The sequence below is a fragment of the Canis aureus genome, chromosome 31 (genome assembly GCF_053574225.1).
Source record: "Canis aureus isolate CA01 chromosome 31, VMU_Caureus_v.1.0, whole genome shotgun sequence".
Lineage (NCBI taxonomy): Eukaryota > Metazoa > Chordata > Mammalia > Carnivora > Canidae > Canis > Canis aureus.
The window spans coordinates 21,111,753-21,123,982 of NC_135641.1; the positions used below are offsets into that span (position 1 = coordinate 21,111,753).

Here is a 12,230-nt window from a genome sequence, read left to right on the forward strand (position 1 = left end):
TGGGGTCAAAATACTTAAATGATCTTTCCATTGGAAATAACTGGCAGGGTTGAAAAATTTGTTAGTTGTATAGTCTCAGATAAAGAACTATCTTAATTTTGCAATATACTGTGCTTGCTGGTGCTATTTTTATACAATGAGGCAACAGCCTTGCAAGAAGATAGTTTAATAATAAAACATTCAACTTCTTCCTTAGAGAGAGAGAGAGAGAGACCAGGCCAGTGAGGGGATCTGGACGCTTGCCCTCTGGCAATGATGCTGAAACTGGAGCATGCATCAGTATAATCTGGGCCCCAACCCTAGACCTTCTAATTTGGTGCGTCTAGAGTGGTGACTGAGAATTTGCATTTCTGACAAGCTCCAGGTGATACAGATGGTGCTGGTCCTGGTACCAGGTTCATTCTTTGAGAACCACTGTCATATGTGAATCTGTTGGAGGCTCTGCAGGTATTTAACAAAGGAAAAAAGGACTCTGATAAGGGATTTGAAAGGCCATCAGGTGGAAGAAACTAGAGGATGACTCCAGTGAATCAAATCAACAAAAAAGAGTTACAGGCAGGCCACTTGGAACCCAATATGAAGAATTCTCAAATCCTTAGTGTCATCTCAGGCTGGCCTCCAACTACTTCAAACAAATAATTTGTAGATCATGAAATAAACCCGGGTAATTAAGTGACTTCCCTAAAGTCACACAAGTAGTTAGTAGCCGAAATGGGGCAAGAATTCAAGACTTGCAGTTCCTGAGCCAGTGCTTTATCCACCCCAGGCCCAAGTAGCATGATCAAGACTTTGTATGTATCTTGCTTGTAAGTGGGAGATAACCGGAAATATCCACTCATCCCTCAAACAAGAGTACCTTACTTTCTGTTCTGTGATCTTCTTCCAGTTCCAGTTAATACATGAGGATCCAGAGGACAAAGAACCTCCAGCTTCTACTTCAGATCAGGTTCACCTGTGTATCCCCCCTCATGAGTGGAGCACCCCAGCCTACCCCAATCCCATCCTGCAGATACTGTGGCCTGGTCTCTCTTCCCTGCCTGATTCAAAGCTACCCAAGACTCCTAGACTCCTGCCCATCAAACACTAGCCCTGGGCCCCTGAAACCAACTCCCTAGACAACCTTGTCCCAGCTTAATAATAACAAAAGATAAATGCTTTCATAAAGAACAATGAGCTGGGGGCCTGCCTGCATCAGAAACAGGAAGTTGGGAAGTTGCATGAGAAGGAGCATAAGGCTGATCTAAGTGAGGAGCTCAGACACCAAAATCTGAGTATAAGGCCAAGTCCAGACCCAACTGCTTCATTTAATCTGGAGGTGATTATTTTTTAAAAGATGTGTCAAGGTTTTATTTTCTCTTACAAATGCCACATACAGAACTTCCCATAGCATAACTTCATTTTTTAGTCACCATATTGAAAGACTTGTCACATACTGGTTATGTTTTCCTATACTCTCTTCAGAGCCACCTAAACAGGTTTCCGAACATCACTCTGAAATGTCCTCTGCAGAATTCTGAACATAAAGGAAGGTCAGGTGTTCCTAAGACCCGCACCAGGTGGTTCTGAGCAACCTCTCTCTGAAACAATGTCCACAAAATAGGGAGTCAACATTTAGAAGTGAGCTCAACCAAACCTGCTGCAAGCCCCTGGGTGGATCCAGAGGCCAATGGCAAAAGTTAAGAATGACCTTCAACAAATGGCAAAATCAGAGAAGCTTACTCATAATACATCTGTCTATATCCTGCAGATTTCTATTTCTTTTTTAAAAAATAACTTTTGATACTTTTTTTCTGATTATAAAACAATCATAAACCAACTTCTTGAAAACTTGGAAAGTTCAGGAAAAAAATAAAAGTTAATATCTGGTGTGTTGGAATAGACTTAAACTGACTAGAGAGATAGAGTTGTATTTCTTCCCATCTTCAAGTTCAGTGATATTATGTTGGTTGAAACTGGCCATAATAAGAGTATTTACACTACAGAAGTTGGTAAATGCTATAAATCATCACTTTTTTGTCTGAAATCCAGTTATGAAACATTTACCAACACACAACCAATGTACCACCTTCCCCTTTCACCTGTGGAGGTCCTGAAGTTACCTTGAATCTGGACCCCCCACCCCCAGCTCCAGTTAAGGCTCTACTACTGGATTTCAGAGAAATTCTGCCTAAAGCCCCCTTTTCTCAAGGTAGCCTGATTGATCCTCTGCTCCTTACATCCAAATGGGCTTCCCTGGAAGAGAAACAGCAGTACCAGGATGTTCCTCTCTCTGACCCTCACACTTACCAGCATATCACTCTTCCTCCACAGATGCTAATGTTGGCCCCACCTCATGGAATCATATCTGCAGCCCTTTGAGCTTCTACACCTGCCCTGATGACAATTCCAGCGTTCTCATAAAGGGAATTTCCCAATACACACTTACTTTTGAACCACTTATCTTCATATAGCCTCACTCACTGTCCCATTATGATTCCTGTCCCAATTTGCCTCTCAGCCAGGGTTGCTCAAGATATTAAAAGTTTCTTTCTTTTCTTCTTCTCTTTTTTTTTTTTAAACCAGAGCCACCATATTCCAATAATTCACCAAAATTACTATCACAAAAGGAAAGAAGAGAGGCACCCATTATATGTTCTCTAGGCCTTTTAGAAAACATGGACTTGTTCCTTTTAGAACAATGCTTTCCCTTATGTCTACAATATTGTAGATTTGGATCTTCTAGATTTGGATGTATGTGGCTAAAGGCACATGACACTGCTCCAAAAGGGGCATGTGCCCATGGCAAAACTAGAAGAGTCTACAATATTATCCAGCATGCCATTGATATTTCTGTAAACAAACAAGTTAAGGATAATATCCTTGCCAAGAGAATTAATGTATATATTGAGCATATTAAGCACTCTAAGAGCCAAGATAGCATCCTGAAATATGTGAAGGAAAATAATCAGAAAAAGAAGGAAACCAAAGAGAAAAGTACATGAGGGGGATCTCTGGGTGACGCAGTGGTTTGGCACCTGCCTTTGGCCCAGGGCTCGATCCTGGAGACCAGGAATCGAATCCCACGTCGGGCTCCCGGTGCATGGAGCCTGCTTCTCCCTCTGCCTGTGTCTCTGCCTCTCTCTCTCTCTCTGTGTGTGACTATCATAAATAAATAAATAAATAAATAAATAAATAAATAAATAAATAAATAAATAAATAAAAGAAAAGTACATGAGTTCAACTTGTTGAGGATGACGAAAATTTTATCCCTAGCCTGCTTGGTTCTTTTGACTTGTGTAATAATTAAACTGACATAAGATAGATTAACAGGAGAAAAAATAAATTTAATTCATGTGTATGGAGACTCATAGACATGGGATCTAATGAGTATACATGGCAGGCAGCTTTTATACTTTCTAGACAAAGAAACAATAAATTTCTGACAAATTGGTAAGATAAACTTAGGTTTGGGTATATTAACTAGTGGAGAATCTATGCAGTTTGTTCACATAGTCTTTTTGGCCTTCAATTTCCAATCTCTAACGACAAGCGTGTCTCTATACTTCCTGGTACAGAGACAAGACCTTTCACATGAAAGACTTATTTCCTGCTTTCTGGAGACAAAGGAAGATCAGAGTGTTTCTCTAGCACTGGCTGTTTCTTAAGTAACTTCAGTTCAGAATAATCAATATGTCACTGTGGCACATCTTGGTACACAGCCTGCTCTGAGCCCCAACAAACTGAAATGCCAGGCTGCTTCAACCAGAGAAGCACACTTTGTGAAAACCAATGGAAAGGAATCTGAATTTCCAGAACCCATTCTTTATGAATTCATGCCATAATGGGCATAAAAAACATAAATAAAAGATCTCTGGACTGTTAAAAAAAAAAGGGGGTATTAGTGGCTCTGGTGGCAGCCCTCAGGTTTGAAGTTTATGGAAGAATGTTAGTCCTGCGAATAAGCTGGAGAAGAGAGGCAAAACCCTAGTCTTGAAAGAATAGCAATATGAAACGTGGTACACAGAGGACTAAGGACTAGAGATAGGCATAAGATTAAAGCAAGGTCAGTTGATTACAATTTATTGAAAGGATTTTAAAAACAGGTCAATGTCTCAGTATCTTTATCTGTAAATTGAAGAGAGTAATAGTCTCCACCTCAATGTGATTGTGAAGAAAGGGTAGTGAATGAATATATGTGAAGCCTTTAAAATGATGTCTGGCAGGGATGCCTGTATGGCTGAGTTGTTAAGCAACCAACTCTCAATTTTGGCTCAGGTCATGATCTCAGGGTCTTGAGATCAAGCCCCACATGAGATTCTCTCTCTCTCTCTGCCCCTTCCCCACCCTCCTCTCTTGCACTCTCTCTCTCTCAAAAAAAATTAAATAAATAAAAATTTTAAAAAACTGATGTCTGGCATATATGAAATCCTATGTAAGCATTAGCTATTATTATTCAAACCTTTCTATAAAAAAGAAAGTATGTGTATTTTAGTCTAAATCTGGCTTCTGGCTTCAGACCAAAGACTGCTTCAGCACAATGGCCTTTGTTAGTACCTACAGGCAGTCTATTGTCCCCATCTTGGATAATTTCCATATAGTCAGTGTAGAGGGGCCCATAGACCATCATCTCCCCAGGGAGATAAACATTCCTATCCCTCACTCTGTACATCAGAAATATTATTCTCCCCAGAGTCACAACAATTCATAGAACTTATCCATTGGGAAATTCTTCCTAGAAGTAACCCAGTCTAATCAGAGGCAATTAAAAAATATGTTTCAATTACATATATATGTAATAGATATGTTAATTATAAATACAGTTGACCCTCAAACAACACAGGGGTCAGGAACACCAAACCCCATGCAGTTGAAAATCTGTGTATAACTTTTGACTCACCCCTAAAACTTAACTAGTAGCATACTGTTGACCAAAAATCTTACCAATGACAGAGTTGATTAACACATATTTTTGCACACTATATATATTATATATACATATGTATTATATTCTTACCATAAAGCAGCTAGAGAAAGTGTTATTAAGAAAACCATAAAAAAAGAGGAAATACATTTATAGTACTGTACTACAAAAAATCTGCATATCACAGATATGCAGTTCAAACCCATGTTGTTTGGGTCAACTGTATATATATTAATACACTATAGATGACACTAACTAAAAGAGCATCATTTGTTGAGATGCTTTAGGTTAAGTGCTCTGTGTGCTTTATGTCACCCTATTTCCTTTTATCGACACCTTGATAAAATGGATTATTTTTCTCTTTTTACAACTGAGGAAACCACAGCTCCAAAATAAAGTTGAGTACTTTGTCCCAAGTTTCACAGGCTGTAGTAGGTAAGTCAGTTATAGTATCTGATTTGTCCAGGCTCTAGTCTAATTTTTTTTTAAATATTTATTTATTTATGATAGTCACAGAGAGAGAAAGAGAGAGAGGCAGAGACACAGGCAGAGGGAGAAGCAGGCTCCATGCACTGGGAGCCCGACGTGGGATTCGATCCCGGGTCTCCAGGATCGCGCCCTGGGCCAAAGGCAGGCGCCAAACCCCTGCGCCACCCAGGGATCCCCAGGCTCTAGTCTAATGGAAAATTCCCAGTCCACATCTTCTGCTGCCCAGGAAGCTATTTGTGATACAACATGACTCGGCTACTCCCCTTTGTTAATTGGACTACAGTGGGTGCACCCATCCAGACAGTCAAGTGTATACAGAGATTAAGTTCAGGGACACATATAGCAAAGATCCTATGGGACAATTAAAGACTCTAATTTCAAATAAACACAGTCATTCAAGAGCAAAAACAGGAGGCAAAAGGAAGCATCAAGAGATGCCAAATGATAGAATCAGAAACAAACTAAAGCTATTTGCAAGTCAGCTTCTGAAGAGAAGAAACCTGGAAGGTAAGTACGCAGGGAGACCTGGAAGTAAGAAGACCGAAGCTAACAGGAAGAGAGTAGCTGAGAAAGGTTACCACCTAGACACTGGGTAGAAAACCATAGGTTCCTGTTGCTTAAGTCATGAAACTACTCTGATCTGAACCACCTTCTAGCTCTAGTTAGGGCTCTGCTCTTGGATTTCAGAGAGATTTCTACCTAGATCCCACATTTCTTGAAGTAGCTTGATTGAGACTGTTTACATTACAATGGACCTTAGTGGATCAGAAGCAGAACAGTGCCATTAAAGCTCATCTGTCTGATCCCACATACTAACCACCATGCTACCCTTTCTCCACAGACCAGGGATGTTGCTAGGTGCAGAGATGGGCCCTGAAAAAAGATCAGATGTCACAGCTGCAGCCAGTGCTAATTCAGGTCTGCTATCCATATCCAGCTCTAAAGTGGACTTTCCAAATGAAGACTCAAGGAGTAAACTGGAAACAGCAAAAATTCCAGGGAGTGGGTTTTGCAAAGACGAACAGCCCCAGGGACGCCTGGGTGGCTTAGCGGTTGAGCGTCTGCCTTTGGCTCAGGGCATGACCCTGGGTCCGGGGATCAAGTCCCACATCAGGCTCCCTGTGAGGAGCCTGCTTCTCTCTCTGCCTGTGTCTCTGAGTCCCTCTCTAATGAATAAATAAATAAATCTTAAAAAAAAAAAAAAAGAACAGCCCCAAAATATTCACTTATTGCTAAGTGGGGAGAAAAACTATAAAATAGTAGGTAGACCATGCTCCCATTTTTGCAAATATGAGTGTAGTAAAATACCAGAAGGAAATGCATTTGCTTATTCATCTAATGTTTAATGAGTATATTCCAGGTCTCAGGATACAATAATGAGCAACTATTGACACGGTTCCCACCGTCAAGGAGCTCACAGTCTAGTGAGGGATGACCAACATTAAGAAACAAACAGGGGCAGCCTGGGAGGCTCAGCAGTTTAGCACCGCCTTCAGCCCAGAGTGCGATCCTGGAGACCTGGGATCGAGTCCCACATCGGGCTCCCTGCATGGAGCCTGCTTCTTCCTCTGCCTGTGTCTCTTCCTCTCTCTCTGTGTCTCTCATGAATTAATAAATAAAATCTTTAAAAAGAAACAAACAGAGTTGGATCCTGGCAGCAGTTGCAGCAGCTCTCATCTCTACTGACCCTCTTTGTTATCTCCCTTTCACTTCTGGAAACATGACCTCTGGCATGGTAGTCTCTGATGGAGTTATCAAAGTGTTCAGTGACATGAGAGTGTGTAAATCCTCAACATCAGAGGGGTTGTAGAAGTGCAAGAAGGCAGTACTTTTCTGCCTGGGCGAGGACAAGAAGAACATCATCCTGGAGGAGGGCAAGGAGCTCCTGGTAGGTGATGTGGGTGAGGCTGTAGAAGATACCTACACCACCTTTGTCAAGATTCTGCCAGACAAGGACTGCCACTATGTCCTCTATGATGCAACCTATGAGACCAAGGAGAGCAAGAAAGAGAACCTGATGTTTATCTTTGGGGCACCTGAGTCTGCACCCCTTAAGAGCAAAATGATTTTTGCCAGCTCCAAGGATGCCATCAAGAAAAAGCTGACCAGGATCAAGCATGAATTACAAACAAACTGCTATGAGGAGGTCAAGGATGGCTACACCTTGGCAGAGAAACTGGGGGGGTAGTGCCGTCATTTCCCTGGAGGGCAAGCCTTTGTGAGCCTCCTCCAGCCATGTCTGGAGCATCTGGTAGTCCCAGACCTTCCCATGGGGGTTGCAGGCTTCCCTTCCTGCCAGACCAGAGGGACTGGGGGGATCCCAGCAGGGGGAGGGTAATCCCTTCACCCTAGTTTCCAAATAGCCCCCTTCAGCCCCTGGACCTTCCTCCTCCCTCTATCCCTGATGGTTCTGGCCTTCCCAAACCACTTTTGATCTTCTGATTCCTCTTGGGTTGAAGCAGACCAAGTTCCCCCCAGGCACCCCAGATTGGAGAAGCCTGTATTTTTAATGACACCCTAATTCCTCACCTGTTACCCTTTCCCATGATGTCAACTTCTAACCTCAATAGTGACTCTGTGCTTGTCTGCTTAGTTCTGTGTATAAATGGAATGTTGTGGAGGTGAAAAAAAAAAAACCACATGTATGGAGTGTGTAATCACTATATTGTACACCTGACACTAATATTATACTGTGTGTTAACTAACTGGAATTCAAATAAATCTTTAAAAAACAAACAAAAACCATGAATGCACTGTAACCATTCTAAGTGCTGTGATGGAGATGCATTTGGTAGAAAGCCTTTATCAGGGGCAGTTTGACCTGGTCAGGGAGGTCAGGGAAGGCTTCTATGCTGACTGAGCTGTGACGGACAACTGTACAATAACTACATAAAGAGTTGTCTAAGCAGAGACTATGAAGTGGGCAGAGCCCAGTGGTACAAGGGACTGTGGCAAAGATAAGGAGCTGAGAAAAAGGCCATGTGGTTGGAGTAAAGTCAGCAGGGCAGGGAATGGTATGGGAGGGGCTAGAGGGGTAAGTAGACCAGGTCAGGCAGGGCCTCATAAGCCACCTTAAGAAGTCATTACCTCTGGGGGTAGGAGGTGGTGGGGAAGCAAGGGAGGCTGGGGTACTAAAGATACCATTGGATTTGCACTGTAAAAATATTTGTCTCTGTATGGAGAGCAAATTACTAGAGGCCAGTATGCATAAGCTAGAAGAGAAAGGGACCAGTGTGGAATCTCTCATAATCCAGATGGCCTGTGACTGCAGCATGGACAGGGGAGTAGTGCTAGGGAAAGAAGTAAGTAATGAATTTGAGGCATACAGAAAAGTTAAAAGCAAGATAATTTGCTGAAGGATTGGACATGGAATGTAAAGGAAAAAGAATTTTCGAGAACAGCATAGGTTTCTGATGTGAACAGCTGGAAGAATGGAGATACCAACACTCTCACATGGAGAACACCACTAGGGAAACAGATGTCGGGGGAGAGGAGCAGGAGTTTATTCTTGGTCATGCTGGGTGCAGAGTCTTAGACATTCAAGATACGCTATCAAGTGAGATGTTTGATACACGGTCTGGGGCTCAAAGGAGAAGTGTGGCTTGGAGATAAAACTGATGTACTAAAACATGAAAAGTGGTTATTTCTGGGTAATGTTTTTATATCTTTTGTTTTATTCTTTGTGCTTTTCTGCTTTTCTCCCTTTTTCAGCAGTGAAAAAAAAATTTTTTTTTCTAAAGAGAGTGTTTAAAAAGAGTAAAATTTTTCCCGTGCTTGTAGCAAACAGGATTACTCTACTTCTCATCACTGGCATTAGTAACCTCAACAGGAAGGTCCCTAGAGTGGGGAAAGCCAAATTTGTTTGACACTAATATCTCTTTGGCAATATCATATTCCTTTCACATAGGTTTACAAAGAACCTGCCACCTTCCAAATTGTAACTTGTTATCTTGAGCAGGTTTATGCAACAGGAGAGGGTTCACTGTGCAGGTAGATGTCGAGTTTGGTATTCAGGTGTCTCCCTGATAACTGAGATGTTTTAAGAAGTCCAATAAAAAGCAACGTTTTCCCTCTTATCCTGGATGAACCAACTGATAAATAAAACAAAGAGTCAGGAGATGAGGGCCAATATTTGTGTACTAGCTGAGCTAGGGAGTCAAACTGTATAATCAATATTATCTACCCAGTTGTAGCAACAATGAAACAGAGCTAGCTCCCACTCCTACCCTTCCCCTAGAACTGCAAAACAGAAGGCACATGAGTAGACAGCAACAAAAGGAAGAGGAAAGGAAGACTCTGGGCCATGTATATACATAGTTTCTATCTCCTCACTCAGCATTTTTCCTGAGGCAGAATGAGGGAGGGATGTAAGGATGGAGAAAAGCCAGGACCTTAAGGGTAATCCCAGAAACGAGGTACAGTCATACCAACACCCACTATGACTTACTGTAGTTAGCATCAGGTTTATAAATCGAGTTCAATCATGTACAAGATACTATCCTATCCATATGCATTTGGATAGAGTTTGCATCTCTGATGACTAGCAATAAGTCAACACCAGCTGATTTTTAGCAGAAACTGAACTTATTAGCACAATATTGAGTGTATAATTCTCGTCTGGATCCTGGATTCAAAAAGAAAAACAACACCCATATTCACGGCAGCATTATTCACAATAGTCAAAAGGTGGAAGCAACCCAAGAGTTCACTGACAGATGAACAGATAAACAAGATGTGGTATTTACACAGAATGGAACATTATTCTGCCTGAAAAAAGAAGGAAATATTGTCATATGATACAACATGGAAGAACTTTGAGGAAACTATGCTAAATGAAATAAGCCAGTCACAAAAAGATAAATGCTGCATGATCCCATTTATATGAGGTACCTAGAGTCATCAAATTCATAGAGACAGAAGATAGAAGAGTGGCTGATAGGGGCTGGGGGAAGATGGGGACCTATGAGTTAGTGTTTAATGGGTACAGAGTTTCAGTTTTGCCAGATGAAAAGAGTTAACTAGACTGGTGTACAACAATGTAAATATATTTAACACTACTAAACTCTACACTTAAAAATGGTTAACATGGTTAAAAAAAAAACAACAACCCAGCAACAAGAAACAAAAACAGCTAAAAGAAAAGAGTTTTCTTTCTAGTTTTAACACACTGGGAATTGGGGGCATGGGTTATTCCAGAGTCCCAAAAGTATTAACACCAAATGTCACGTTTTAAAATATCCTTAGGTGCACAAAATAAATAAATAAAATAAAATATCCTTAGGTGAAACTCTACTGAATACGGACTTGGGTTTGAAATAGAAAATTTTTTTTTTAAAGATTTTTATTTATTTATTCATGATAGTCACAGAGAGAGAGAGAGAGAGAGGCAGAGACACAGGCAGAGGGAGAAGCAGGCTCCATGCACCGGGAGCCCGATGTGGGATTCGATCCCGGGTCTCCAGGATCGCGCCCTGGGCCAAAGGCAGGCGCCAAACCGCTGCGCCACCCAGGGATCCCTGAAATAGAAAATTAATCAAACTTGAGTCCTGGGATATTTGAGATAATCTAAGATTTTTCAATTATGTGTGAATTCATCTAGCACAAAAGTGGTATTAGTGGTTTGATTACATTGCCCAAAAATGTAGCTACAAATGACATTTTAAGGACTAAGGAAAATTCTAACAGAACTATACTCAGTGATTTTATATCAAAGTTAAGTTCCTTGCATGTGATAATGGCATTGTGGCTATGTAGGACAGCATTTTGTACTCAGGAGATACATGTGGTTTTCAGAGTGAAGCATCATACCTGCCACTTACTTTCAAATGGTTCAGCAAAAGAAAATATTGGACAAAAAGAGAGAGATAAAGCAAAGAGTATGTGGGAGTTCACCATACTATTCTTTTCCTTTTTTTAATTCTTTTTTTTTTTTGGTCTTTTATTCTTTTATTTTTAAGCAATCTCCACACTCAACATGGAGCTCAGACTCATAATCCCGGGATCAGGAGTTGCATGCTCCACCCACTGAGCCAGCCAGGTGCCCCATATTCTTTTATATTTTAAATTTAAAATGTTTGGATCCTTTTGTAGTTCATATAAGAATGATGATTGGGTGCTCACACCATTGTGTGACATGTACCTCTCCCTCAAACCTTGTTATGATCTTGGCACATTACCCATCTGATGTGAAAATAATAATAATAATAATAATAATAATAATAATAATAATAAATTTAAAATGTTTGGAAAAAGTATGAGGAACACAAAATCTCCTGCTTAGAAAGAGAACGAGGCTTGAAAGATGCAGTTAAGAATTGGCTTAGGGATCCCTGGGTGGCGCAGCAGTTTGGCGCCTGCCTTTGGCCCAGGGCACGATCCTGGAGACCCGGGATCGAATCCCACGTCGGGCTCCCGGTGCATGGAGCCTGCTTCTCCCTCTGCCTGTGTCTCTGCCTCTCTCTCTCTCTCTCTGTTACTATCATAAATAAACAAAAATTAAAAAAAAAAAAGAATTGGCTTAAAATCACTCTGAAGAATCAGCCTGGCAAGGACACCACTTTCCTCATCCCCAAGCAAAAGATACTACAGCTTTCAGTACTAATATTGCTGGTACAGGGCATGGGGATACCATCATGACACCCATGCCATGGCTTCCCCCAAGGACTCGGTCTTACAACGACCTCCAAATGAGTAAGTAAGTCCAGCAGAGATGGTCACCTCTGGATGTACCATTAGAACTGAAGTGTGAGCATGATAAGCTAACAATGTAAGAAAGGCAAGACATAGCTTGGGGCAGAGGAGTTGGGGGACGGGAACTTCCAATCAACCTCATTCTGAAACA

The 12,230-nt window shown here is 41.3% G+C and overlaps 1 protein-coding gene, 1 non-coding gene and 1 pseudogene across 3 annotated transcripts in view; 2 read left to right on the forward strand and 1 right to left on the reverse strand.

Annotated features, from left to right (window-relative positions):
* The window catches only part of KLHL6 (kelch like family member 6), a 115,340-nt gene that overhangs the window by 68,163 nt on the left and 34,947 nt on the right, over positions 1–12,230 (reverse strand). The gene's annotated exons all lie outside the window — the stretch shown is intronic.
* On the forward strand, positions 7,110–7,611 carry LOC144302215 (cofilin-1 pseudogene; annotated as a pseudogene).
* LOC144302801 (small nucleolar RNA U13) lies at positions 11,468–11,575 on the forward strand. The gene has a single exon (XR_013369857.1). It is a non-coding gene; the product is annotated as a small nucleolar RNA U13 (small nucleolar RNA).